General features: G+C 40.5%; 1 protein-coding gene and 1 long non-coding RNA gene across 3 annotated transcripts in view; one reads left to right on the top strand and one right to left on the bottom strand.

Annotated features, from left to right (window-relative positions):
* The window catches only part of rsrc1 (arginine/serine-rich coiled-coil 1), a 324,374-nt gene that overhangs the window by 279,067 nt on the left and 22,157 nt on the right, over positions 1-23,150 (top strand). The gene's annotated exons all lie outside the window — the stretch shown is intronic.
* Positions 1,228-22,014, bottom strand: LOC117509592. The gene is made up of 3 exons (XR_004560444.1): positions 21,818-22,014; positions 13,738-13,742; positions 1,228-1,239 (listed from the first exon to the last, which is right to left on the bottom strand). It is a non-coding gene; the product is annotated as an uncharacterized LOC117509592 (long non-coding RNA).

Raw genomic sequence — 23,150 nt, 5'->3', positions numbered from 1 at the left:
GTGTGTGTGTGTGTGTGTGTGTTATGAGGCAATGGGCTATCATCTTTTCATTTGTGCAGCCATTGTCTGACATACTGAATTATACTGATATGAATTGAACGCTCCCGTACAGCCCACAGACGATATTTTAGCACAAATGCTGTCTCCATTACGTCAAAACGCCACCAGATTGGGAGATCATATATTTTAATGAGACATATAATAGCTCTTTAACCCATATCATTAGGGGAATATATACCTACCATTTGCTCTTTTGGCAGCTAAAGGAAAGGACTGTTTCCCTAATTACGCGGTGTGTAGGACAGGTCATGGGTTGGGCATGTACCTTTCTCTGTGTGTGTGTGTGTGCGTGTGCGTGCGTGCGTGCGTGCGTTCAGGAATTATATGACCATTAAATATTCAGCCACAGCTCCCCTCCAGCTTGCTCTCCTACCTCTTTTCCTCGACCTACAGTAGCATCCATTAACGCCTCATCATCGTTTAACTAGCTCTGTTGTCAATCACCGCCCGACCTGGAATAGCTGAAACAGAGAGGATGTCTGGATTTAGTTTCTGGTGTTACGTGTTTAACATGCATGCACCCAAAAATAAATAAATAACCTCAATCACATACATTTAGTACAAGTGACATGTCATTACAGATGCACACGCCCGCACCATCATTTGTTTGAAATGATATTTCTCATGTTCAATTCGATTGCATGCTCTCTGCTAAACAATTTGTCAGACAGCTAAAATTTCCGCTCAGCCATTCATTACACTCATGGTGCAAAGGTGTCTGGGTGTAATGCGGGCGTGAACGTTTGTAATAAATGATGTGATCCTTTTTTTCTAATTGAAAATAATAACTAATCCGTGGATAATAAGCTCTTGTATTATACAAAGCCTTATCCCTTCAGTTCTGGCCTATCTCTGTTGTAATAAAAGACAGGAAATGAGAGGCAAGTGAGAGTGGTGCCTTGGACACTGACGCTTAATGTAATCTGCCTCAAAATCAAATTATTTGACCTGGAAAGCCTAACAATACAAAACTCCTGCTGAGCTGCTGTTAAATATTTAGCATGTGCCTGTCATGAATACAAATGGTGCACAAATTAGAATCTACAGGCGCGTGACCCCCATATCACACCCTGGGAGCACAGGGGGGCTGGCTCTGCTTTAAATGTTTTAATTACCGGGGCCATGGCGTGGCGTGCCACGCTTCCTCACCGTGCAGCATTGGCACTGCTCGTGCCGCCACTTGAAGGACAAGTGTTGAAATTCAGCTACTAGTAAACATGAGTAATCTGCTGTCCATGATCTCATCACATTAAGGAAAACATGATTCACTATGGAGGGGTGTCTGAATTATACCAAGCTATAATTATAGTTCCCAGCATCCTGGCTCAGGATCGGCCGTTGTACTTTTTTTAAACTGTTCTTTTCACTGGCCATATAATCCACCTTGGGACCCGAGGGAGGCACTGTATTGCTCTTGTGCACTCTGCGCTGAAGGAAGATCTGTCTCAGTGATTTTGATGTAAGAAAATCTGGTTTGTATTGATTTGGTATTGATTAGTGGAGTTAGCCTCATCTCCTGTCGTTACTTCAGATAAATGGCCTTATTTGTTGTGTTATTATGTTCAACACAATCATGCCAGGAACAGTCAGAGGAATATTGAACCGACACTTCATTGACTTCATGCTTTCTGTTCATTCCAGGAATTAAAGGATGCTTTGTGCCTGTACGGTACAGGATGAATAGTGCTAAAAGGAGTTCCCTGGCAATCAATTAAACTGTAAGGGTTTGTTTAAAATGTGTGTGGAAGGTCCTACAGAGGAAAATTTTGCATTTATTTTTGATTATTCTGACTTTACTGAATGATTGATTTAGAGGTGAATAGTGCCGCAGATTTAGTCCCGCCATCCCTTTATTTCCGCTGTGCTTCTTACTATTCATTCAGGTTTGTCGTTTTCCCCCCACGTTGCAATGATTAGTTATGCAAGGCTTGTAAGCACTGAATTAGGGTTATGGTCCCCAGGGAAATAAATTTGGCAGAAAATCAGTGTGAGAAGAATTAATTATCACGAGGAGACCTTTTTTCCTTGCCTTGGCCCAATGAAGCCCAAACTCCTCTCCCTGCTCGTGCTACGCTCAGCGACGCACACTGCAGCCAAAAAACCCTGCCGCGCATCGCGGCCGCCAGCTCTCCTCTTGCCTTCCTTCTCTTCCCAATTTGTTTTATTGCACTGTGATAAGCCAAGCAATTACCGTGTTATTGATTTTTCATCACGGCAAATTTAAAGTTGATTTTTTTTTTTTCCCCATCCGCTTTCCTCACTTCTTGCTTTCCCTTATTTCCCTTGGAGATGGCTCGGCAAGGTGATTAGGTGACCTCCTGTCCTAAGTGGTGCCGGTTCTGCAATATCAGTGGAGGTGCATGCTGAATTCTGCCAACCCCGCATGACCCTTTGTTGTCCTCGGGTAATGGGATGCTGATTCTTCCTGGTGTGGTTGTCATTTTTGCAGCTATGGACCTTATAACACAATCATTTCTATAAAGATATCTGCAGAATGACATGTTTAACCCCACAGCAGCCGTGCTATCTCTGCTACATAGACTAGATTGCACTGAAATTGGCCATGCAAGATTTGATCCTGTCTTCATTCGGGTCAAGTGGACACATGATTGACAGCCACCTTTTACCCTCTGTGATTGGTAATCGTTTTTTAGGTCACCCCTTATCAATTAACCTGCTGCCTGTAAGCTGATGTACGTTCAGCAAACATACACTGAGTCACCACGGCTGATACATTTTCCAGATTGGTCGTCCTTTTCATTTAGTTTTCTTTTTTATGGTCCAGAATACATAAAAAAAATACTGTATATATTTTTGGGACAGATTCTCCCAATTTTTGTTGCAAATTATTTTGCCAGTTAAGAAGAAGTTGTTGTCAGTAATTATACACCAGTGAACAGATGGTTATGAATGCTGTATTCCATCTCTGCTAATAAACACCCTTTAATCCTACAAATTGTAGCTTTAAAATGTGGGTGGATAATTCCTCACCAGGATGGGTTAAATGCAGAGGACAAATTTCTTTGTATGTATGTATACATGTGCAATGACAATAAAGACTCTGTTCTATTGTAATCACTATGGGAGATGCTCAGAAATGAGATTTAAGTAAGTTCAAATTCATTAAGTGGAAGTTGGAGAAAAACCAGCTGATTAAACTGAGCAGATTGAAGCTCCCTAAAACAAGGGAAACAGATTGCTCACTAAAGGCGGCTGCGTTCGTCATCCAGGTTTGCTTTTACAACCATTGGCGAGCAGTTTGGAAACACGTCTGTGTTGCTTTTTCCGTGCACACTCAGAGGTCAGACAAAACAGGGCATCCTTCTGAAAGGACCATGAAGATACTGAAGAAGGCAATCCATTTTCTTTGTTGTATTTGTCTCACGTGAATCTGTTGGAAGAAATCACATAATTAAAGTGTACTGATACTGTTCCATACTCATACAATTAATATTTGGGATTTTCTTTGCCATTACAGTCAGAATCTTAAGAATGTTGTCAGGCACATTTCTCTTTAGTATTGTAGATTGTATCTAGTTACCATAATACCAGGACATAACACCTAAAGATATCTAGTGTCCGTCATGGGGCTACAATGGGCTCCAATGCAACTTACATCTTGGAAAGCTTTTCTGCCTGCACAGTCTTTTAAAGTAATATATCCACTCTTCAAGTAGCATATTTCTTTCAGGCCATCCTGAAAATTGGTGGGTTCCCCAAAAAGCTGCTGAACATCATATCTGGTTTATAGGTACTATTAGTGCTGTTGCAGAGTTGAGTCTCTGAGTTTTTCCCCAGTAAATTCTGACATTTGTCAGGGATGCATTCTGGCTCGTTTTCTGTTTATTGGATTCTCAGACCTGGTGTTGAAAAAGTTTGTGAAGTCCAGCAGCTAAGGTACCTTTGTTGTTGAGGAAAGGTTTACTGACCTTGACTTTGCTGACAAGGCTGTGATATTCGCAGAATTAATGGATTCCCTAATTACTTCAACTGAGAAACTGAGCAAGAAGTCTAAATGTCTGGTTTTATGGTTGCTCTGGATCAAGATGAAGATCCAGGCTGTCAATGACTTCCCGGATTCAGCCATTTGAAATGTATCTGTGTAATGGTGAAAGTATCAAACCTGTAGAAGGATTTACTTTTCTCAGCAGGCATTCATGTTTCTGGTTCCTCAGATTTTGAAATTGAAAGATTTCTGATAGTGGAGTTATGAAGTCACTGGACAGAGGTGTTTGGATATGCCAAATCTTTAAGGTCCTGATGCTTCCTGTGTTACCTCATTGTTTAGAGAGTTGAACGTTAACTAGTGCGCACAAGGCAGTGATTAGATGTCTCAGGGACTTTGTATTTTTAGATGAACAGCAGATATCATTGGAATGATTTTGTGTCAATCTAAGCCTGTTTCAAAGTGTGGCACAAGTGCAGCCAGCACATTCTCCAAGACCTGGCCTGACCTCATCAAATTGATTGAGGTCCAGAATGAAGCTGAATGCTTCCTTTTCAATAGTAAAATAATATGCACCATGTCATACACTCTACATCCGTTGTAACCTACTGAGGAAAAATGGTTCCATCACCAATATCACATGCAGTAATAGACCATTTTAAAGGCCAGCTCAGTTTAGGGACTTATGAAAAATTTGATCTTAACTGTAACATAATGACATCATATTGATTTTTTTTTTAAATTGGCACCTAGTTGAAGTGAGAATTTTAAACTTTTTGTTCATCTTTAGATGAAAATGATGGCGTCACTCATGTTTTTTCACATTATTCTGTCCAGTGAGATAGACTACAACAGGAAAAAAGCATGTTAATATATCACACAGTGCCAAGTTTATTAGTCTACAACTGAAGTTCGATGAGACACACTAACACGTGCACACATGGCCATGACCTTTATTAATATACTCTCCAGAAGACCACGCAAACAGAAGTTTCTTACCCTCCGTCCCCTGTACTTTTCAGTCTTCTACACACATAGACACTTGTTCATCTGTGCCTGTAAAGATGTAATGCATTCCCTAGTTTCCTAGTCCCTAGTTCCATCATAGCAATTTTAACTTCATGACTATACCCAAGCGGCAGAAACGTGAAACAAATGGCAGCACCAAGTTATACCGTTCCATCAGTAGCCACTTGAAGCTGGCTCCCAAAGAAGCCCATGTTAAAATCTCAAACGTTACAGAAGAAACAAACATGTTTACAGCCTGTTACAAAAACCAGTTTTGGTCTCTGTAGAAAGTTTGCCCATTCATGATAACTGTATTTTGGGAGGTTCAGCTTGAGGTATTTCAAGCCATAAAGTGAATGAATAATTACACTCAACAAAAATATAAACGCAACACTTTTGGTTTTGCTCCCATTTTGTATGAGATGAACTCAAAGATCTAAAACTTTTTCCACATACACAATATCACCATTTCCCTCAAATATTGTTCAGAAATCAGTCTAAATCTGTGATAGTGAGCACTTCTCCTTTGCTGAGATAATCCATCCCACCTCACAGGTGTGCCATATCAAGATGCTGATTAGACACCATGATTAGTGCACAGGTGTGCCTTAGACTGCCCACAATAAAAGGCCACTCTGAAAGGTGCAGTTTTATCACACAGCACAATGCCACAGATGTCGCAAGATTTCAGGGAGCGTGCACTTGTCATGCTGACAGCAGGAATGTCAACCAGAGCTGTTGCTCGTGTATTGAATGTTCATTTCTCTACCATAAGCCGTCTCCAAAGGCGTTTCAGAGAATTTGGCAGTACATCCAACCAGCCTCACAACCGCAGACCACATGTAACTACACCAGCCCAGGACCTCCACATCCAGCATGTTCACCTCCAAGATCATCTGAGACCAGCCACTCGGACAGCTGCTGAAACAATCGGTTTGCATAACCAAAGAATTTCTGCACAAACTGTCAGAAACCGTCTCGGGGAAGCTCATCTGCATGCTCGTCGTCCTCATCAGGGTCTCGACCTGACTCCAGTTCGTCGTCGTAACCGACTTGAGTGGGCAAATGCTCACATTCGCTGGCGTTTGGCACGTTGGAGAGGTGTTCTCTTCACGGATGAATCCCGGTTCACACTGTTCAGGGCAGATGGCAGACAGCGTGTGTGGCGTCGTGTGGGTGAGCGGTTTTCTGATGTCAATGTTGTGGATCGAGTGGCCCATGGTGGCGGTGGGGTTATGGTATGGGCAGGCATCTGTTATGGACGAAGAACACAGGTGCATTTTATTGATGGCATTTTGAATGCACAGAGATACCGTGACGAGATCCTGAGGCCCATTGTTGTGCCATACATCCAAGAACATCACCTCATGTTGCAGCAGGATAATGCACGGCCCCATGTTGCAAGGATCTGTACACAATTCTTGGAAGCTGAAAATGTCCCAGTTCTTGCATGGCCGACATACTCACCGGACATGTCACCCATTGAGCATGTTTGGGATGCTCTGGACCGGCGTATACGACAGCGTGTACCAGTTCCTGCCAATATCCAGCAACTTCGCACAGCCATTGAAGAGGAGTGGACCAACATTCCACAGGCCACAATTGACAACCTGATCAACTCTATGCGAAGGAGATGTGTTGCACTGCATGAGGCAAATGGTGGTCACACCAGATACTGACTGGTATCCCCCCCCCCCCAATAAAACAAAACTGCACCTTTCAGAGTGGCCTTTTATTGTGGACAGTCTAAGGCACACCTGTGCACTAATCATGGTGTCTAATCAGCATCTTGGTATGGCACACCTGTGAGGTGGGATGGATTATCTCAGCAAAGGAGAAGTGCTCACTATCACAGATTTAGACTGGTTTGTGAACAATATTTGAGGGAAATGGTGATATTGTGTATGTGGAAAAGGTTTTAGATCTTTGAGTTCATCTCATACAAAATGGGAGCAAAACCAAAAGTGTTGCATTTATATTTTTGTTGAGTGTAGGTGTGTGGTCAGTTTCAATGAACACTGCAAACCGTAATATCTGAGATACTACAGTTTGCAGTGTTGCTATTTGTAACAGTCTGTGTAAGAAGTCTGTGCTGCAGGATTACTGTTGAGTGAAATTTTAGTATAATTAAATTTGTATTTTAGCACTGTTAGCACTTAGCAGTTCTTGACAACTTGATGATAGCACTGCTGTTAATGAACGGTTACTGGCGCGATATGTTGGGCAGAATTTTTACACACAAGCCACCCATTATGAAAAACCACCACCCAGCCTAATATGCATTAATAAAACATCCAAACCAAGATTACCCTGTTAGCTTTACCTCGTTTGGTAAGTCTGAGATGGAGGGTGTGTAAGGGTTTCAATCATCTTGCCCATGTCACGCTAGTCTTGCCTACAGTCCACCTCTTTACCCATTTATGAGTTAGCCAGGACTATGGTGGATTGCCAAAATGGTGACACTTGGAGCTGCCCATCTGAACTGTAAACCAGCTTTTCGGGTGGTTCAGTGGTGATGTTACAAGGTTTTGTCCAGTATGCATACAGTCTGTGATGACAGCTGACCTTCAGTCAAACTCTAGTCTAACACTAGCCAAAAAGAAGGGTATTAAGCCTCAAATGACCCTTTGAAGGAGTTTGTAACCATCCGTAAATGCCCTCATTGTGAAAATATGTCTTTAATCCAAAGGTCTGCAACTTAAAATAGATCTGATAAAGCTGCATGGGACAGTGTTGATTGGCTGATGTCTACATAACAAGGCTACTGTGGGTTACAAAGTGTTTGTGACTGTTTACATGGTGACATTCACGTATTGGTATTTGCAAACCATGAAACGTTTTCCTGGATTCCCATTGCATCATTTCCAATTTGAAGACTCTGCTCCAGTTAAGTAATTAGTTGTGTGGTGCTTATCTAATTAGGGAGTTGTTCATAAAAGAGGTGCTGACCATCCTGGGATTGGAAAATGGAGACCACTGCACTTTTTCCAGCACGTGCAAAACACATGCACACACACATCCTAATTTAACAAGTTAATGCAGTCAAAGGCTTGTTATTTCTGGTAAAGGGCAGGGCGAGACTCTATATTCCAATCACACTAAACAGCACTATACTTAATAAAGAGCTTCTTCACACTCAAACTGATGGCCTATTATATTTCCCAATTTTAGTGAAAAATTAGAAATATAAAACAAATTAGTTCAAGGTACCAGTTCCTTCCTCTGCAGTTTTCAGCACTTCTGCATTATATTTGAGGAAAAAGAAAAAAAACCCCTCTGTTTATTCTTTGTGAAACAAATTAATGTTAAATTTTAGGAACACCAAACACCTCCTTTTTAGCCAGTCCACAGAGAAAGTGGCTGTGATCTTGAAGATCTCACCACTCAGCCTGTGAAAGCTTCACTATTTAATGAGATTCTTTGATGCTGCCCAGGCACAAGACATCATCTAACACCCATACCATTTTCTGTTGCTCTCTCTCCTTCCCTTCACGTATACACACATACGCACCCATCCACCTGGTTTTGGTTAGCCTTCTGTGTTAGCAGCATGCTTTCAGGTCAGATTTTAGATAAATGGCTGACTAATATGCAGTACATAAAGAGTAAACACTGTTTGATCTCACAATAGTTTCCTGAATGTTGATGAGTCTTTGAATGAGAAATGAAACACTATATTAGTGATAATTGTAGGTACAACATAAACAAGGTGAGAGTAAACACTCAATCCCTAAAGAATGATTCATCTTGGTCAGTTGCCAAATTAAAATTAAAATTCAGTGTTCAGACATAATTGTATTTCTTCCTTAGGTAAAGTAGTTAAGCCTGACACATTTTCAGGGTCAAAATAGAGTTTTCAACTGCATGTGTTTGTAAAAGTACTGCATGTGCATGTCATAAAAGCATCCGTTCCTATACTTTTCTTGACCACCTACACTGGAACTTCAGAGGAAAGAAAAACAAATGTAGGAAGAGTCTTGTGATTATTTCTTTTCTTTTTTTTCATCATTTTTGCTGGGTTGTTGATACCTCCATTTCAACTAAGTGAATTAGAAGAAGAGCCTTTGTCATTGTACCTACATACATACAGTGAAATTTGTCTTTTGCATTTAACCACTCCTAATTACAGTTAGATACAATCCACCCACTAGGAGCAGTGATCAGCCACAGTCAGGCACACGGAGACCAACTCCAGAAGTAGAGCCGCTGCCTTGGTTAAGGGCAGAGAAAGGAGCAGACCCAAAATAAGTATGTTTTGATTGTGGGAGGAAACCGGAGTGCCCGGAGAAAACCCACGCACACATGGGGAGAACATGCAAACTCCACACAAAAAGAGTGGCAAGCGATCCAATGACCTTCTTCCTGTGAGGCACCAGTGCTAACCACTAATCCACCATCACCTCAAGTCTGAGAGCAAGTGCTGATGGTGCCCGGCACATTATCCACCACCTTGCAGACAACTGCTCCATCCCCACTTTCCAAAAGTGGTCATCTATCCGCTTCTGCCAAGTGATACAGGGGCTACAGGATCTCCTTGGTGGTTTCAATTTTCTGGGGCCCTAAACTGCTTGCTAGAACAAGTTCAGAGAAGGAAACCACATGGTCAGAATGCAGAAGCTAGTATTTCCACACAATGCATGTGGTATGTTTCATCTGAGTCTCCCCAAGTATGCGCTTCCTTAATAGAGTCATTCCAAGAGTACCCAGGAATCCTCAGGAGAGACCAAGTATGAAAGGTTAGTATCCAAGTTTTACCACTGTAGAGGAAGACAAGAAACACTAGGGACCTAAAGACCTGGACCTTCTTGCTCCTGCAAAAGGTGTCAACATCACAAAACATCTTTGTCCAGGAACCTCATGACTCCATAAGTTCTTCCCAGACATTTCTCAATCTCAAAGGCTGAGGATCCAGAGACATGAATGTCACTGCCAAGATAAATACATCTCTCAACAAGTTCAATACTTTCAATCCATACAAGTACACTTCTGAAGGCCTGAATCCTAGTCTTGGTTCAGGGCAATTCCAAATTCAGACACTCTAACTTCTGTGTTTCACATGCTGCAGTCATGACATCCATTGATTCCACAGTGATCCCAGCATCAACAAGCAAGTCAAGGTCAGTGACTTTAAATGCATCTAGCTGGAATAAAATGCACTTATTTTACTGATAGCATTGTGAACCAGACCAGTTGATCCCTGAGATGAGGTAAGCTTCCAAAATTGTCTTGAGCTGGAAAGTCACTCAGTTTTACAGCGGACCACTATTACTTTGGATTGTGAAAATGACAGCCTCCATCTTTCTTAAGCAATCTGAACAGTCTGTAAAAACAAAATGTGGGATTAAAACATCATGCATAATTTTTTTGGGGGTGGAGTGGGGGTTAACAGGGGGAAAGCATAAATTAATGGAGTCAGGCTTCTCAGTATAAAAATTTCTAAAAATGATCTTCCTTAAACTCAAACCAAACTCAAACCAAATCTCTACAACTAGATATTAATTAATTAAAAATATAAAAGCCAATATGATTGATGGGTTGCATAAGTAATGGGCCCCTTTGGTATAATACCTGTAAATAATCCGTTTAATTACCAGTTTTCTTCAGACAAGTCAGGGGATGGATACATAAACATTTCCAAGTCTCTGCATATGTCTTGGACTTTATTTACATAAATTATGAAGAAATACAAACAGTATGGCACTCTATGGTAAATCGTGTGGAGTCGATAGTTCTCAAAAACTGAGTGAGTCTGCAAGGAGAAGAGTGAGGAAAGCCAGACAACACAGAAAAAGTTATAGGCTTCTCTGGCTGTGATTGGAGAAATTGTGCAAAGTGCATGTTTTGCATTTTATATCACCAGTTATACAGCTTGATGATGAAGTGGTACAGAGGAGGATTTTCTTTAAGAGAAGACCTGAAAGTTCAGATACAGTTTACCAGAAGGTACATCTGAGATGCAGGCCTAGATTTTATGTTTTGGTGAAAGAAAATCCTCCTCCTCTGTGGTGAGGGTACCCCCAGTAGCCTGGTCCCCCAGGCCGAGGGAGGTCTTAAAGGCACATCCTGTACATCTTAGAGGAGGCTTCAGGTAAAAGCCAGGCATTGCTGGGGGGATTATATTTCACAGTTAGCTTGGAAATGCCTTGGGATCCCCCAGAAAGTGTTGGAGAACTTGGCTGAGAATAGGGAAGTGTGGGATGAGCTGCTTGGTCTTACTGCCACTGCGGCACAGACAAGCAGCAGAAAATTGATGAATGAATTTGGAAGGAAATCCATGCACCTGTTTTTGAGTTAACTTGTCCACAGACACAGACAGTGCTGATGTGACCTCTCTGGGATGAGGTGTGTAGCCACTTGAAGGGGAAAAAAAAATGCATCGTCATTTCTTAGTAACATGACTTGTAATGACTCTGTAAAGGAGAACAAATGCTTTATTTTATGTAACTAGCGTGTTGCCCATGGGGATTCATGGGCTCTAGATTGAGTAGTGTTTATAAAATAGGTAACTGACATTTTTCAAGGGTGGTAATAAATTAAGTACAGCTTAAGTACAGCATGAGTTGGAATGGCGTGTGAGTCCAGAAGGTTTTTAGAACCTTAGATCACAACAATTTTTGGAAGAAGAACTCAACCCTTTTATTTCCTGTTAATTATGTAAATTTTAATGTCAATTTACTGTTTTAATGTATTTATAAATTGTTTAGGTTCTTGTTATCAAATACACACTATTACTATTATTATCATTATTATTATAATGGGCAGCACGGTGGTTTAGTGGTTGGTACTGTTGCTCACAGCAAGAAGGTGGTGGGATTGATTCCCACCTGTGGCCTTTCTGTGTGGTGTTTGCATGTTCTCCCCGTGTTTGCGAGGGTTCCCTCTGGGCGCACTGGATTCCTCCCACATCTAAAGACATGCAGGTTAGGTGAATTGGAAAATTTATCATTTTCCAGGTCTCCCTTATAAAAGAGATCTTGATCTCAGTGGGACTAACCTGGTTAAATAAAGGTTAAATACATTAAATTATTATATTATCAATTTTATTATTACTTCTATTTTGTCATTTGATTTTTAATGGACCACAATGGAAATGGTATTTACAGTTATTTTATATACTTACATTGAATTTACTAAATAAACTCATGCATACACACTTTTAATATAAAGATGATTTACTGCCCCTTGCTGGAATGACATGCTAGTCCAGAATATAATTAGCAATTAGTCCTATCAACGTTCTGTTTTGGCGGCATTATCATTGACCCAAAAAAACATAAGCATAATAAATAGCACTTGTTAGCTGTCCACAGTCACAGACATGCAGAGCTTTTTGTTTTTTCTACATTCTGCTGCAAGCAGGTGCTTTTAATTTTTACACATGCACAAATAGAGATGGTGGCAGACGACATGGTAACGACAAATGGCACTTAAGTAAACTGACTAAACCAATTGAACTACAAAAACGCAATGAATCAATAACACTGACAACACTGTTAAAATAACATAAACCACAATAAGAACATTTTAAACCCTAAACCCGAACTCCCATAGTGCATTGCAGCACAATGTCCATTGTTTACTGGTTAGCTAAAATGGCTAATTTCTCCAATTAGACCAATCAACTTTCTGTTTTCGCAGCGTTCATCCTTGACCCAAAATACATAAGCATACCAAATGGCAATGTCAGCTCTCCCCGGTTTTTGTGTGATCGATATTTGGAGTTTACAGTACAGCAAGGGTGGTTGCTCCAGGGTGTGTGCTTGCTCTTGGGGTTGATAAGCTTAGCCCTCTCTTGTGTGAAGCACCTTGAGGCAGCTGTGTTGTGATTTGGTGCTGTATAAACTAAATAAATTAAATTGAGGGAACTGCTGAGTAGTTTAACCGGGGTCAGGTGAGGAGACGAGTTTTTGAGGACAGACGAGAGCAACAGGGTTGAATGACTGACGAGAGAGAAGCGGGTGAGTGCAGATGTGGAAGGAGATAGCCAAGCATGGCGCATGGCTGCCATGTCATCCTGTCATTAGCAGGTTGTTTGGGTCTTTAATTCATCATTCAGACCTTTATTGACTGGAGAGTGGGAGATCACTATCACTCTGAGACACTAGAAGAGGGTGTGTGTGTGTGTGTGTGTGTGTGTGTGTGTGTGTGTGTGTGTGTGTGTGTGTGTGTGTGTGTGTGTGTGTGTGTGTGTGTGTGTGTGTGTGTGTGTGTGTGTGTGTATTACAGTCACCAACTGCTCATTTCCTGAGGCCAAACAGATATCACATTAATATGTTACACGTCCTTTGTCCTAAGGTCATATAAACATACAGCTTAGCCAAAGAAAGTGATGGCAAAAAGGTGTTTTCTACAAGTTACACACCACTTTGTGTGCATCTTATATCGGAGCGTTAGCCTAATGCTGTTTACAAGTATAAGGAGTTTTTGGAACAGCAGCGAGCATTAGTGATGTGGGACAGACCTCTGATGATTACAAGAATCTTGAGGACGGGAGTGTCCACAGAGAACAGTTGACACTATGACAACTAGGTGAATATGGCAGGGCTTTTCTTATATGAGTTATCGAGGCATGGCTTTTTTTTTTTAATGGGGGATGGGATAAATATATGATTGACTGCGTGTCACGTGCATGTGCTTGGTCTCATGGGAGCACACATTAGACTAGCTTAGCCACCTGCTCTGTCATTGGACATCTCCCACCTAACACACACAGACATTGACACACTCCCTGGGGACACGCTTGGGACATCTGGCTCAGCTTGTCAGAATTTTCCTTCATTTTTGTGACCTGTTGACCCCAGCCACAACAAGCGTCGGCATCATGTCGCATCACTTGCAGCGCAGTCAAGGTGGGGTTTGTTGCCATGTGGATTACCTGCAGATCCACACTCAGGGAAGAAAACATGTCGTGATATCACTTTGCAGGATATTCGGATTTATAGTTCTGATTTGTTCCTCTGCTTGTCCTTTACTAGGAGTGAGGGAAACATTAGTACTCACGATATTGTGATATTTATTTTTGTGCTATGCCAATCAATTTTTAAGTCGAGAATCAGTGTAATTCAAATTCAGTTGATTACAGAGGGTGTGAAAATCATACAGCAATGTTTTCATTCAGCAGAGGGCGCTGTGTTTATTATATGAGCTCCTTTCAAACAGACACATGGGGATAAAATAATGGTGGTTTATGAGAAATCCTGCAGAGATCAAATTGAGCACGATTGAATATGTACTTGAAGGGTTGGCAGCCAGAAAGTGCAAAAGTTTAGGATATACATTGTAGGCCTGATTGGGACACTGTGCAGGCCAGGTGGCGGTGGCGCTTAACAGTTTTTACACCAAACACAAAACAAATTAAACCAAGATAGCAAAAAGAGTTCACCTGCCTGACGTGCAATATGATTGATTAAGCAGACATTGCCCAACACTAATACAAACTATTTTTTTTGTCACTGTTTATACAGCTAAGTCTGCAGTTGTGTTATATACACTGACAGGAAGTACTTTCATCAAAATGCATTTTAGTTATGTAATTACCAAATATGTGGTAAAGTTGTCCTGGGGGACAAAAATTTAAAAATGCAGTGTGCATTGTTACCCAAGGCCAACATATGGCCATCGGGTATTGCGAAGACCTGGCATCTGTCCATCTGTCTGTGTACAGCGTAAGTCCAGTTCTATTACTGCCACAATCTTCAAATTCACAGCGAACATTCTTGGAACACACACCTTGGACAAGTTTGAAGATGGCTAAGTTTGACCTGTTTTAAGAGGTATTTTAAGACGTTAAAATATCACATTCTGTACCTAATTTTATGACATGATCTCATGGACGTTAGCACATGAGTGTGGTGGCGTCGCTTCCTGCTATCGCTAGGTGCTAACTTTGCTTCGTTTTTTGCCAAGAAATAACACCTTTCTCATATATTATGTAAAAGCTAGTGAGAAATAAACACTTCTAAAACTGAAAACGCTGTTTGTAGCCTGATAACACCTCTGGAAGGATTTACAAAACATTTAGCAGACATTAGCGTGGTGACATCACAGGTTGGTAGCAAAACTCTGTTTTGTATGTGTGTAAATACAGTGGGGAAAATAAGTATTTGACCCCCTGTCAGTTTTGCAGGTTTTCCCCCCTACAAAGAATGGAGAGGTCTGTAATTTTTATCGTAGGTACACTTCAACTATGAGAGACAGAATCCCCCAAAAAATCCAGTAAATCGCATTGTATGATTTTTAAATAATTAATTTGCATTTTATTGCATAAAATAAGTATTTGACCCCCTAGAAAAAGAGTTCTTAATAATTGGTACAGAAACATTTGTCTGCCATTACAGAGGTCAGACGTTTCCTGTAGTTCTTGACCAAGGTTTCACACACTGCAACAGGGATTTTGGTCCACTCCTCCATACAGATCTTCTCCAAATCTTTCAGGTTTGGAGTTTCAGCTCCCTCCAAAGATTTTCTATTGAGTTCACATCTGGAGACTGGCCAGGCCACTCCAGGACCTTGAAATGCTTCTTACTTAACCCCTCCTTAGTTGCCGTGGCTGTGTGTTTGGGGTCATTGTCATGCTGGAAGACCCAGCCATGACCCATCTTCAATGCTCTTACTGAGGGAAGGAGGTTGTTTGCCAAAATCTCACAATACATGACTCCATCCATCCTCCCTTCAATACGGTGCAGTCGTCCTGTCCCCTTTGCAGAAGAGCACCCCCAGAATATGATGTTTCCACCCCCATGCTTCACGGTTGGGATGGTTTTCTTGGGGTTGTTCTCATCCTCTAAACATGGTAAGTGGAGTTGATTCCAAAAAGCTCTATTTTGGTCTCATCTGACCACATGACCACCTCCCATGCCTCCTCTGGATCATCCAGATGGTCACTGGTGAACTTCAAACAGGCCTGGACATGTGCTGGCTTGAGCAGGGGGACCTTGCTGCCCTGCAGGATTTTAAACCATGACAGCATCATGTGTTACTAATGTAATCTTTGTGACTGTGGTCCCAGCTCTCTTCAGGTCATTGACCAGGTCCTCCTGTGTAGTTCTGAGCTTTCTCAGAATCATCCTTACCCCACAAAGTGAGATCTTGCATGGAATCCCAGACCAAGGGAGATTGACAGTCATCTTGTGTTTCTTCCACTTTCTAATAAATAATCATAACAGTTGTTGTCTTCTACCAAGCTGCTTGCCTGTTGTCCTGTAGTCCATCCCAGCCTTGTGCAGGTCTACAGTTTTGTCCCTGGTGTCCTTAGACAGCTCACAGGTCTGTGAGAGCCAGAATTCTTGCTGGATGGTAGGGGGTCAACTACTTATTTTATGCAATAAAATGCAAATTAATAATTTAAAAATCATACAATATGATTTTCTGGATTTTTGTGTTTTTTTTTATTCTGTTTCTCACAGTTGTAGTGTACCGACGATAAAAATTACAGACCTCTCCATTCTTTGTAGGTGGGAAAGCCTGCAAAACTGACAGGGGGTCAAATACTTATTTTCCCCACCATATATCCTCTTTGTCATATATTATGTAAAAGTGAGCAAGAAATAGACACTTCTAAAACTGAAAACTCTGTTTTAGAACCCAATAATACCTCTGAAGTGATTTAAAAGACATTTAGCAGACATTAACGTGGTTTAGTTAATGCTCATACAGCCGAGGGTATTTTAGCATTGCGTTATTTATTTTTTTCTAAATTTCAGCATGTATTATTAAGCTTTTTCCATGTTCTAGTGTGACAGAAAGCAGACAGAAATCACAGTGTATTGTAATATCAAGATACTTCAAGTCAGCACCCAAGTATCATGATATTTATCAATGCATTATACGGTTTAAATGCACTTCGCAGAGTGTTTTAAACTCTGCGTCGTCATTCAAACCGTATAATGCACGGCTTCTCATTGTTTAATCTTTACTTGATGTATTTTTTCTGTTGGGGTGCCAAACTTTATGCACCTGCCTAATTTTGTTTAAAGAATTATTGCACACTTTCTGTAAATCCTATAAACTTCATTTCATGTCTCAAATATCACTGTGCTTGTCTGCAATATGATATATTTAACTGAAATTGCTGATTCAAACAACCAATTATTTATAAAAGAAAACCATGAAAATTATCAGGGGTGTCCAAACTTTTGCATACAACTATATATGTACACACACTAAAATTAATTTTATGCTGCAAGTGCCGTAGATGTTTCTGTGCTCAGAATCAAGAGAAAACAACATTCACTCCACGTTACATAATGTTTGCATGACTTGAAATACATTTAGATTACAGTCAAAGAGCTCCTTGGAGTACTAAACATGTAGCTATTTTAGTCACTTCTCTGGCTTCGAGTTGTTGAATCCGCTTATACCATGGTCCCACACAGTGAGCTAACACACAGATATTTATTTAACAGAACTTTATAAAAATGTGTAAGTATGTGGGACTATTTTATGCCAGTCTCAAGATATTTTCATCCTGGGCATCCGTTCTCTTCTTCTTTCCCGTCTTCAATCTTGTCCAGTTCCTCCGATGTTAAATTTTTATGCCGTTGCTTTTGCTGTTCTTCTCGTTTGCTCTCCTCCTCTTCCCATTCCTCAAACGTTTTATTTTGGCCAAAAATACTAAAATTCACTTGGAAATCCATGTTTTATCGCGTTTCTGTCATTCACCTGTCAAAACACAGCTGATCTGTGCCAACTGATTTGCGCATTGCTGTGGTGACGACCAGAGCGGACTGATATTACAGTGACTTAACTCGCCGAATTACATGTGCATATACACAAAAATAATGCATGCCAGTTAGACATGGAATTCTCACTGACCATGGTATAATATTTAGTATAGATCCTCCTTTTTCAGAAATACCAGCCTCTAAACGCTTCCTATAGCTTCCAATGAGAGCCTGGATTCTGGTTGAAGGTATTTTGGACCATTCTTCTTTACAAAACATCTCAGGTTTGTTGGTTTCCGAGCATGGACAGCCCGCTTAAAATCACACCACAGATTTTCAATAATATTCAGGTCTGGGGACTGAGATGGCTGTTCCAGAACATTGTACTTGTTCCTCTGCATGAATGCCATGTGACCCTCAGCTTTAACAAGATTCCCAGTACTTCCACTGGCCACACAGCCTCACAGCATGATGGAACCACCTTCAAATTTTATTGTCGGTAGCAAGTGTTTTTCTTGGAATGCTGTGTTCTTTTTCAGTCATGCATCCCACCCCTTCTTATGTCCAAATAACTCAATTTTAGTTTCATCAGTCCACAGCACCTTATTCCAAAATGAAACTGGATTGTCCAAATGTGCTTTAGCATACCTCAAGCGACTCTGTTTGTGGTGTGTACGCAGAAAAGGCTTCCTCTGCATTACAGCATCTCCTTGTGCAAAGAGTGCTGTATAGTTGAACAATGTACACAGACACTATCTGCAGCAAGATCATGTTGTAGGTCTTCGGAGCAGGTCTGTGGGTTGACTATGACTGTTCTCACCATCCTTCGCTTCAGCTTATGAGATTTTTCTTGGCCTGCCACTTCTGGTCTTAACTCGTACTGTGCCTGTGGTCTTCCATTTCCTCACTATGTTCCTCACAGTGGACACTGACAGCTGAAATTGCTGAGATAGCTTTTTGTATCCTTCTCCTAAACCATGATGTTCAACAATCTTTGTTTTCAGGTCATTTGAGAGGTGTTTAGAGGCTCCCATGTTGCCACTCATTAGAAGAGATGCAAAGAGGGGAAAGATTTGCAAATGGCCACCTTAAATACCCTTTCTCATGATTGGATTCACCTCTGTAAGGAGGTCAAGGGTCAGTGAGCTTACCAAAACAATTTTCTGTTCCAATAATTAGTGCTACATGTATTCAAATCAGTAAAATGACAAGGGTGCCCAAATGTATACACCTGCCCAATTTTGTTTCAATAATTATTGCACACTTTCTATAAATACTAGAAACTTCATTTCACTTCTCAAATATCAGTGTGTTCATCTGCTATATATATATATATATATATATATACACACACACACCTCCAGTCTATCTTACTGAGATTTAATTTTTCAAGGTCTAAAGCTGCAGAGCATTAGGTATGCAAATATTGACTTGCAAATCAATGGGCCTAATAGCTGCTCATTAGCTACTTGAAGCATTTCCACAGCTAACATCAGAACCTGTCAGGAGCTCCAAATCAATACAGTCTTAAAATATTACGTAACACACGTCCTTTCACCAGACACCTTTTAATAACCAAAATTGGTTTGCTGTGTACTCTTCTTGTCTATTGAAGTGACTTGAGGTGTGGTTAAAAATAGAGCAGTCGTTAAACTGTGTGGTTCTGAGCACAAGCAAGATGGATTTAAACTTAATGCCTTGTCTTTATCAGTGCTTCACAGGTGCCAAGCATATGGGATTCTTACGGTCATCAACTTTGTGTTCTTTCTCCTGCTGTTGTAGTTAAAGATGACTTGCTGCAGCTTCATTCACTCTTTACAGTTGTTCCTCTATATCCTGTCCTTTGCAAGGAATGTTCCTGAGTATTTCTATTCCTACCTGTCTGAAGGCATATCGTAGCAAACTTGTACTGTGGTGGTTTTTAGGGGCATTGTATTTAATGACACACACTGAAACAAACACCCAGGTATGTGCAGTTGTTCTTGTCATATGCGCATTCTTCGTCTTGATCCCATAGGTGCAAAACCTCTGTATGTATACGGATTTCTGCCAAAATGTGTCCATGTTCCATTTATTCCGTCATATAAAATCACAGGATTCTCCCAAGGCAACGGTGCTGTGCTCGCTCCTGAGTGGCGTCTTCTCGCAATGTTTTAGAGTGAGACTTGGTGGGGATCTGATTGTGCAAACTCATTTTTGCGGCAAAATTTCACATGAGCAACTTCAGCTCTTTCTTTTATCGTGTTTACATCCAGGTGATACAAATCATGACAAAACGAAAGGGCTACACGAAGCCCAGAGATCAGAGGATGATTGTGTTAATAGTGCAAAAGCTCACACATTTTCTAAGTGCCTTGCCAGCGGTGTTAGATGTTCATATGTGTCACTTGGAATTTGGCCAACACCTGCCGCGAGAGGGTTCGATGGGCTCGCACAGTGCACACTCTATCTTTCAGTCACTGGTGTGTGCAAATAGTTGTAGCAACAGTTGTATGAGACGTTAGAAGCACCTACGATTCTCCACATTTTGCATATGATTCCTGCTTCATGCACACTTTATGTGCAAATCAAATGTGTGAAGGGGGCCCTTAATCATGAACACAGCATGTTAAAAACAAAACAGTTTGCTTGAGGCTCAGCTTTGTGCATGCTTATAAGTGTTATCAATATAACTGAAAAATCTAAAATACATTTGTGTGATCAGACAGTCTGAAATCAGTGCATCAGTTTTAAATTACAAGTGGCAATAGGCTTTTCATTGGCAATAGTTATCATGTCTTTAAGTGTATTATTTAGTTAAAGCAGAAAGGGTGTAATTATTGATTTGTTTTTATGAGACACACTAAGATTTTCATAAATGTAGAATGAAAACAATTAAAGCAGAATTAAAGTCAGTTCATGTAGACAGTCAGTCCATTTGTGGAAACATTACAGACAATACATAAAAGATAGTAAATAAATTGTAATGAAATCAGGACTTGAGCCATATTCTGTTCCAGTGTGAGAGTCAAATAGCACTGTGTTTTAAACCAAGAAAAACTGACCAAAGTGTTCTCCAAATGCACCAAATTGCACCATTTTTTTTCTAAATTTCCCAGGGGAGCATGCCCTCGGACACCCTTTGGGGACCTCACACTTTCGGCGCTTGGCCATCCAGTTACAGAACATGTTCAGTAAAAAAAATAAAAATTTCAGTTGCTTGCACCCATGTCTTTTATCAACTGTGCCCCAGGGTTGAGTAGTTTAGGTGTTGGCATGTTCAAAGGTACTTTCACCAACAGCACTTCTTAGTGACTGTGAACCTACAACCTTTCAGTGGAAATTCTACTGTATCAACTGAGCTGTACTCTTTTTTTTTTTTTTTCTTTCTTTTTTTTTAACGTTGTGTTGCAAATCTTGTGTCATACATTCTTGGAAGGTGTGTGTATCTCTCGCTTATGATACAATATTCATCTCGATTTACGGGCTACAATGCAATTCAGGAACGATGCATTTATGAAACAATTCAGTGCTATTCGATCGTGTGATATGTTGCTATCTGATACAATAGATGAAGTCGCTATCTCATCAGGAGCATGCGCAGTGTGGCTAAAGGTCCCGCTAGCACACAGAGATTGCTGTTTCTGGAAAAAAACAGATGCTGACATTTGTTTATGTTTGTGACAAGGATCGAAAACATCTGTTATATCATTGTTGTTTGTTTGTTTATTTTTACAGATTTCATGTATTGTTCTGTGAAATGAGCTGGTAATATGTTATAGAAGGTTATTAGAACTGTTTTCTTGAAGTTGCTATTGTTGTTTGATGGATATACGACATTTGAATGAGCTGTGATACCGCTGTTTACGGGAAACGTGAACGTCCATGTTTACACATATCGTAACAACTGCTTTAGCAAGATTTTATAACAAACATAGCTTCAGTCAAATAAATTAAGAATATATTGTAGATTAGAAGTTTACCGGCACACTCCATCCTTCTCCCCCGCCCACTTTTCTTTGTTAATCTTCATGAGGTTATGAATCATTTATCCGTCCTTGGTCCTAAGTAGTGATTCATAATCTGCCTGGTTTTGTTGGACAGCTTGTTTGGAGTCTGGCAAGATTGCCATGTTCATTTCTTGAACGCTCCTGGCACCAACTCTTTTCTTTTCCTTGTTTCTTCAAAAATGCTTTTAAATTCACCGCTGTCCATCGCTGAAAATCATCCAAACTCATCCCCGTATCATCCATTTCCATGAATTTCATCTGTCCTGTCCTGAATCAACTTTTCAATTGCATTTTGCGTTGACCTTTTCTACATCGCTGTGAAAACATTAGCTGCTTATCGCTTCCAGGTCAAATTGATCACAAATTACGTGATTCACTGCACACCCGAAGACAGCGACTTTGTCTATTCTTTGTTTAATGGAGATACTCATTTTCCATCATGAATTAGACAAAGCCAGAGGTGACATTGCTAACTTTCAAATGTACATTTCAGGAAAAACATGGAACATTCTTCATGTTTTATCTACTGTACTACAGTGCTGTCTGTGCTTGCTTTTTGTTCACCACGGGGGGCAGCACCACATACAGTAGCAGTACATGCAGCATCGAAAAAACTGATGAAGCCAAACAGCTGTTGTTAGCATAGCATAAATAGCATAGCCTAGCTTTTCCAAACCTGAACATTATACCACCTACCACTGCTGAATATGTTGATATCTATCTATTTATTTATTTATTGTAATCTTGCAGGCTAAGTTTATGTTTCTGTGACCAGTTTCACTAGAGCCACATGCTGACCTCTGATCTTTTATGAGAGTTTGAAGAAGCAGAAGAAGCTGTGAAACTCAAACCATTCATGAAGTTAAATTCGGGAACTCAAGCAGTTCACAGTATTGTTAAATCAATACAGGGAGGCCCGTGTGTCAACGTAGTCATATCTATTAAATCAGCACATGTAAGAGGACAGCAGGGGTGCACCTCCAATAATAGAAGTGCCTCATCATCCTACATTTAAGCATGTCTACAGTAGTGTTCAAATAATAATAGTGCTATGTGACTAAAAAGATTAATCCAGGTTTTGAGTATATTTCTTATTGTTACATGGGAAACAAGGTACCAGTAGATTCAGTAGATTCTCACAAATCCAGCAAGACCAATCATTCATGATATGCACACTCTTAAGGCTATGAAATTGGGCTATTAGTAAAAAAAAAAAAGTAGAAAAGGGGGTGTTCACAATAATAGTAGCATCTGCTGTTGACACTACAAACTCAAAACTATTATGTTCAAACTGCTTTTTTAGCAATCCTGTGAATCACTAAACTAGTATTTAGTTGTATAACCACAGTTTTTCATGATTTCTTCACATCTGTGAGGCATTAATTTTGTTGGTTTGGAACCAAGATTTTGCTCATTTACTAGTGTGCTTGGGGTCATTGTCCTGTTGAAACACCCATTTTAAGGGCATGTCCTCTTCAGCATAAG

The sequence above is a fragment of the Thalassophryne amazonica genome, chromosome 4 (assembly GCF_902500255.1).
Source record: "Thalassophryne amazonica chromosome 4, fThaAma1.1, whole genome shotgun sequence".
Lineage (NCBI taxonomy): Eukaryota > Metazoa > Chordata > Actinopteri > Batrachoidiformes > Batrachoididae > Thalassophryne > Thalassophryne amazonica.
The sequence above is the reverse complement of the archived record's forward strand: the minus strand, read 5'-3'. Positions and strand labels throughout refer to the sequence as shown.